Source organism: Sparus aurata, chromosome 17, assembly GCF_900880675.1.
Source record: "Sparus aurata chromosome 17, fSpaAur1.1, whole genome shotgun sequence".
In the NCBI taxonomy this organism is placed as follows: Eukaryota; Metazoa; Chordata; class Actinopteri; order Spariformes; family Sparidae; genus Sparus; species Sparus aurata.
The window spans coordinates 1,529,034-1,536,995 of record NC_044203.1 but is presented as its reverse complement, the minus strand read 5'-3'; positions in this window follow the sequence as shown (position 1 = coordinate 1,536,995).

The following is a 7,962-nucleotide window of genomic DNA, read 5'->3' as shown; positions in this document are numbered from 1 at the left end:
CCACGGATGGCAGAGTCCCAAGTGTTCTCCCTGCTGGATGCAGCTAGTGGCTTCTGGCAAATCCAGCTGGAGAAGGAAACAGCCAAGCTGACCACGTTCATCACTCCCATGGGGAGGTACTTCTTCAAGCGGCTCCCGTTGGGGATCTCCAGTGCACCGGAGATTTTTCAGAGGGAGATGTTGCTGCTGTTCAGAGGCCAGGAAGGGGTTGAGGTGTACATGGATAATATTCTCGTCCACGGCAGGGATGAGAAAGAGCAGGAAGAGAGACTCCAGAATGTCCTGCAGATCTTGGAGAGTGCAGGCTTGAAGCTCAATGACAGAAAGTGCCGCCCGCGCCAAAAACAGCTGAACTACCTGGGGCACCTCATCGATGAAGAGGGCATCTGCCCCGACCCCTCAAAAGTAAGTGCCATCACAGAGCTACAGCCACCAGATGACATGCCAGGCCTCCGAAGGTTCCTGGGTATGGTTCATTATTTGGGTAGATACCTGCCCAACCTGTCAAAAGTGATAAAACCCCTCAACGACCTGCTGAAAACTGAAGCGGTATAGACCTGGGACGCAGCACAAGTCGACGCTTTCAACAAGTTGAAACAACTCATCTCCACAGCACCCACACTTGCATTCTATGATGTAAACAAACCCACAACAGTGAGTGCAGATGCAAGAAGCTTCGGGCTGGGTGGTGTGCTGCTACAGTGCCATGTCGAGGGACTGAAACCAGTAGCTTTTTGCTCCAGAACATTGACCGATGCAGAACGGCGCTACGCGCAGATAGAGAAAGAGTGTTTGGCGGTCGTTTGGACCTGTGAGAGATTCTCCACCTACCTGTACGGATTAGACAGCTTCATAGTGCACACAGACCACAAACCACTAGCCCCACTGATCAACAACAAAGACCTCGACATGGTTCCCCTGAGGTGCCAACGCCTGCTCATGCGTCTGATGAGGTACAACCCCACTGCAGAGTACGTGCCGGGGAAAACACTGACAGTAGCTGACACACTGTCCAGACAGCCACTATCTGTAACACAGAGTAAAATATCAGAACTGACCTGTGATGTTTCAGTGTTGGAGGATGCAGCTCACGCAGCATGGCCAGTGTCGCCCTCCAAGCTGGAGCGGATCAAGCAAGAGACGAGCACTGACCGTGACCTGCTGGTGGTGAGTAAACTGGTGACACATGGGTGGCCAAAGCATGTGGGCAGCGTCCCAGTACAGGCCAAAGCATACCACCAATGGGGTAACAGCCTGTCAACCTCAAAGGGACTTCTGTTGTATGGAGATCGAATTGTTCTCCCACACAGTATGAGGGGTGACATACTCCACCGTTTGCATGATGGGCACCAGGGCATAACTAAGTGTCGCGAGAGGGCACGAATGAGTGTGTGGTGGCCCGGACTAGAGAAGGAGATCCAAGAACTGGTGACAAAGTGTCCTGAATGCATGCAAATCAGACCGACACAGAGGAAGGAGCCTCTGATGACAACACTGCTACCTCAAAGGCCATGGCAGAAGGTTGAGCCGACATCTGTGAGTATGAAAAGAGAAACTACCTGATTGTCATTGACTTTTTCTCTCGCTATTTGGAAATAGCACACTTACCCGACATGACCAGTGGGACCACCTGTGCGCGACTGAAAAAAATCTTCGCCAGGTGGGGGTGTCCAGATGAGCTACACACAGACAACGGACGACAGTTTTCTAGTAAGGAGTTTCAAAGCTTTTCTGTGGCTTATGACTTTAAACACATCACCTCCAGCCTTTACTACCCTCAGTCCAACGGTGCGGCTGAGAGGGCAGTTCAGACGGCGAAATAGATTCTTCGACAGGCCGACATGTTCCTGGCTCTTATGAGCTACAGAGCCACACCGCTACAAGCCATGGGTGCCAGCCCTGCACAGCTGATGTTGGGCAGTCAGATTAAGACAACTGTGCCCACAGTTGACAAAATCCTCGACCCAAAGTGGCCTGACTTCACAAAGGTGCATAAAGCTGACGCCAAGGCGAAGGAGAACTACAGGCGCACTTACAACAGGCGCCACGGTGTCAGAGCACTCCCACCTCTCAGAAAAGGGGAGAGAGTAGTGGTGAAACTCGACGGAGAGTCAAAATGGGGGACAGCAGGGACAGTCCAACAACCACACACAACACCAAGGTCCTACCTGATCCAGACGGGCCGTGGAACACTGAGGAGGAACAGGCGCCACCTGCGCCCAACCTTCCTTCCAGTTCAACAGCCAGACGAGACAGAGAGCACCAAGGTGAGTGAACAACCATCATCACCCCTGTGCTCATATCCAGATTCACCTGTCAGAGAGACTGTTCCAGCGGAGCCTGGGGGACATGATCAGGCTCGGGTGACTTCCAGTGGAAGAGTCATCCGTCCACCTGACAGATTTAAAGACTTTGTATGTACTTAACAATTAGCTTGCCAACAATGGAGCAGAATAATCTCCGGCAGCTATGGAGGTGAATGGGCAGTCTACACCATAACCTCAGGGAAATAATAGAGAAAGAATGAAAGAAGGGACTGAATGCAGATGTGCACTGTTAATGTTATTCTTCCTGTTGTGTTACAGCACTTTCTTGCCTGGTTTATAAGTGGCTGACAAGTGAAACATGTTATTAAGTTACAGAGTGTTCCACTAACCTACACTGTAGGTTAATCATACTTAGGTTAATCGCTATTCTCTCTTATCATTACCTGCCTCAGTTGTTTAATTCTTAGGAGAAGAGACACTGCAGGTTTTCTTGGTTATTGTTTTCATACATTTATGTCTATGACTCAAAAGAGGGGAGATGTCATATGAGTGTGGTATCCAGGGGACTGTTTTGTGTATGCGTGCACTGATCTGAGTTCATGTGTACTGATAGCGGAGGCGAAAGTAGTTCCGTCGCCCGGGTTGTAAGTTACTGCTGGTGTGTGACACGAGAGCGAGAAATAAAGAGCGTCGACAAGAAGCATCATTGCCCGTTATTCTTTGGAGATAACTTACACAACAAGTATGCTGATCAACAACACCACTTATAAATGATCTATTTTAAATCAATCAGTACTAGTAATATAATCATAGCATGTACATTTTTGTCAATAATTTATAATATATATTGTAATTTATATTATTATAAAATGGTGTGATTAGAGCACAGACCTCCACCAGGTCTGGGTCATTTGTGTTGTACATGTCAGACTGTGGCAGAAAGTTAGGACTCAGATGCAGGTTGGTAGCGGTAAAGACAGGCTTTATTTTCAGAAACGTATCTCTGAAGACAGAGTGACAAATCAATGGCTGTGAAACGCTAAATGTCCAAAGAAAACACTACAAAGACAACACAAGGAAAACAAAAGGCGCTCCCGCAGGAGGAAAAGGAATAACTACTCTGATCTTACAAAATTAGAATCTATGAAAATGTATCAAAATAAAACTCTCTCAAGGAGGAAAAGCACACAGGCTATGAAATTAACTACTCTTTCTATGCTGAAAATTCTACAAACGAAAAGCGCTCCAAAAGGAGGAAAAGCAACACGCTATGAAATTAGCTGACTAAACAAACAAAAGACTGACAAAAAATGTATAAACTCAGAATCGCTCTTCTACAGAGTAATACAATTTCAGAAAACAAAACTTGGCAATACTTAGCTGTGAGACAAGACAAGGCTGTGAACAAGGCTGGATGTATTCGACAGGATGAACGAAATACTCTGGCAACGAAGACAGGGGAAGACAAAGACTATATACACATGAGGGAAGGGAGCACAGGTGGAAACAATCAGGGATCAGGGAAGACGCCAGACCAGTGACACAAGAGGAAGGGCAAGTGACCTGAAACGAGAGGAGAGTTACTTTTCAAAATAAAACATGAAAATTCACAAGACAAAAAACCAAGACAGGACATCCCTCACCACGGTGTGACAGTACTTTAGTGCACTAATGTAGTTTGCAGGCTAATAATCCAGGGTTTGAACTTTATCAACATGAAATGCAAATTGCAAATTTCCCCTTTGTGGAACGAATAAAGTATTATCTTATTATATGAATTGCCAGACTTACAGTTAATGTCATTTATGTTCATTATTTTTATGCTGAATAAAATTGTAGTTAATGTGCTGTTAATTTTTTTCTACTACAAGCACTGAGCTTTTAATGGAAAATCAGGTTATTTAATAATCTCTGAGAGCAAACAAGACAAATGAACAAAACAAGAAGACACTTGTCTTCTTGGATACAGATACAGAAGCTATAAAGCTCAGAAGCTTTTACAAAAATATATGTTTTTATTTTGATGTTTTAAGTTTAAGTGTTTTAATTAATAAAAAGAAATAAATCATTTTAAGTTCCACATTCTGTCACCTAATATTTTATTCCATTACTTTTGATGATGTTTTAGTTTTCCACCATGGTATCGTTTCAGTATCGGTATCGAGATATTTAAGGCAGTTTTGTACCGAAGTCATAATTTTGGTATCGTGACAACACTAATGGCCCTTTTCATTGGTTGACCTTTGTAGCACACCCAACGCCTGATACCATTAGCTTTCTTCATTAGCCAGTAGCATCTTAAAAATTACACCTTAAGCACTTAGCCTCTTTCACACTGCCGTTTGCATGTGGGGATCCTGCATCAATTCTCCACACCCTCCTCTGTGTGAAAGTGTTAGATGCGGAGAGGGGGGAAATTTCACTCTGGCGCTGATCCGCCTCTGGAAGTAGTATCAGGGCCTCATTATTGGTGAGCCGTCCCAGTGTGAACGGATAATCCGGAGGCGCGGAGCGAGGGCGTGTCGGTCTGACAGTCTAACTGCACAGGTCCTTCACTCAACTAAATACAGAGAAATGTCCCACAGAGCAACGTTACAGGACCGAACAACAGTAACGTAGTAACTGTAACTGTCTTTGGCAACTTATATGAGGAAAACAAATACCACAGCTGTATGTGGAGAAGCGTCCTCCCGCCTGTCCTACCGACTCTTCCTCACATTTCTGCCCAAAAAACAGCGTCTGTCACCGGCAAAAAAAACTTTAACTCACCGAGTGTTTGTGATGAAAATAAATCACTGCGTCCGTCAGCCCTCCTGACCGAGACTTCACTGAACTTTCCCCCAGAAAACAGCCTCCGTCCCCGCGAGTGACAGTCAGACAGCGTCCTGTTTTCCTGTTTAATGGTGATTGTGTATAATTATGTAATTTAGCCCAAAAAACTTCACTCCGTCACTTTCCAGGATGTTTGGTGGGTCAGGATCTCAATCACTACACATTGTAACAGCATCAATATGATTATAAACTGTCCACAGGTTTAGATAGACAACACCAACGTCATCAACATGACGTGTACCGTCACGCCTCTTTAGGAGCGGCAGCGCAGCTTTCTGTGTGAATTACACACGTGAAGGCGGAGAGGCTTCGCTCTGTGTGAATCACCATCGGCGGAGAATTGGCGAACCACCGATCCGGAGATAATGCGGAGAAGCAGTGTAAAAAGGGCTCTTGTGGCTATTGTTATCAAAAGAGCAGTAAACCCAAGGCCTGGGAGAAGGAGAGGCTCATGCTGAAGCAGGAGATAGAGAACATAAGAACTCAGTATTTTGTGAGACGCGCTAGTGAAACGGAGTCAGGCATTATTGAAGATGGTAAATGTAAATGGTAATTTGACTGGTAATTGCTCAACAGCACTTTACAGCACTAGTCACATTCATACACAGATGACAGAGGCTGTGATGCAAGGTGCCATGGTTTGGGGGTTAGTGAAGCTGCAGGGGTTAGTGAAATAGAGTCATAAAACTATTTTCCCAGTGTTCCAGATGCAATTATGGTGGAAAGCAAAGTTTTAAATGGAGGTTTCAGAAGATGCTAATCCAGATTGTTGAGCCCATCAAACCTAGTGATGGGCTGAAAACAACAATCTGTGAGGCAGATGGAGGTTTCTCAAGTACTTGGATGACTTAAGAAACAGGGTTTTGACTGTCTCTGATATGTTAGAGAAGTGTATGTTTGTGTAGGGGATGGAGAGGTGGGCCTCGAACACTAGTATGCAAGCCATTCCACAAGTAAATTAGCAAAACACACTCAGTGAAGCAAGACATGGACTTTGTGCCTTTCACAGTTCACATACAAGGCCCATCATTAAGTCAGTACGCCTGAGGGTAAAAAACAGTCCAACTTGGAGTAGAAAAATCTAAATAGGGACTTCCGGTCTGGCTGGCGAAGTGATGGCAGCATAGACTAACAGGCTCCCGACGGTAAAATGTAAACACGGCCCGGCCACGACTCAAAATTCCTCTGTGACGCGCAAATATACATACAAATGAAACGGGCCAAAGATTATGCCCAGGAAAGTTAAGAAAAGTGTCACGCAAAGGAAGGAAAACGACGATGTGGAAGAAGATCGACTGTCACAAGCTAGCAACAACATGCTAACGGACACGCAACCGACTGACCCGGAACAGAGCCATGATGCTAATCTCAGAATTATCCTAAAAGAGCTACGAGAATTTAGAAAGGACTCTAGCTAGAAACTGACCGACATTCTAGAAGACATTAATAAGATCTACAAACGAGTGGAAGAGACGGAGGAGCGTATAGACGCAGCGGAGACTCGAATCCAGTCTTCAGAGGAGGTTTTGGCTGAGCTGGTGAAACTTCAGGCGCAAACAGAAGCTAAACTGATGGACCTGGAGGGGCGCTCCCGACGGGAGAATGTCAGACTATATGGGGTGAAGGAGGGAGCTGAAGAAGGCACGGCAACAGTGACTACGTTCGTGGAAGATCTGTTAAATAAAGGCCTGGAGCTCCCGTCCTCCACAGCCCTGAATATTGAGAGGGTGCACCGGATGCTCACCACGAAAACCCCGTCCGAAGCCCCGCCAAGATCCATCGTGGTCAAATTCTCATAAAAAGACATTAAATCCAGGAATAAAAATAGAAATGAGTAAGAAAAAAAACGAATTGAATGAAATTTACTCAAATGATATTAAGGAAAAATTAACCTTTCTAAAACAAAAATACTATGAAACCGGAAGTAAATCAGCTAAATTATTAGCTTACAAATTAAAAAAGCAACAGGCAGAAAATACAATTCATAAAATAAGGGACCCCATTACCAACTCTACACACTACAAAATAAAAGATATCCAACAAACCTTTGAAACATTTTATACAAATCTATATACCCAACCCAAAACAGATGAAGAAGTGATGGAAGCTTTTTAAAAACTCATAAAATTACCCAAAGTGAGCGATGAACAAAATAGGTTTCTAATTGGTGAAATTACAGATGAAGAAATTAGTAATTTCGGACGGATTTCCGGCAGAGTGGTACAAAGAGATGAAGGACTTACTCACCCCTAGAATGAAAACTACATACAACCATGTGCTTAAAACTGGCATTTCTCCTCTTTCTTGGAAAGAAGCAGTGATCTCCGTGATACCAAAAGAGGGTAAAGACAAGTTAGACTGTGGAAGCTATCGGCCGATAAGTGTTCTGAACCAAGACTATAAGATCTTTACCCACATTTTGGCAAAAAGAATTGAAAATATTCTTCCTCAGATAATAAGTCTAGATCAAACAGGTTTTATTCAGCAAAGACAGACACAAGATAGCATTCGCCTAACTCTACATGTGATTGAGGAGATAAACAAAAATAAACTCCAGGCAGTAATGTTAAGCCTTGACGCCGAGAAGGCTTTTGATCAGGTTAATTGGGAGTTCCTATTTCGACTATTGGACAAATTTGGATTTCATCAAATTTTTATTAAAACTATTAAAGCACTGTATAATAAACCAAAAGCCAGAGTAAAAATAAATGGAGCAATTTCAAACCCATTTGGTCTGGAAAGAGGGACCAGACAAGGCTGCTCATTGAGTCCATTCAGAACAATAATATTACTGGTATAAAAATATTAGACCAAGAATACAAGATTTCTTTATGTGCTGATGACGTTTTAACTAGTTTGTCAA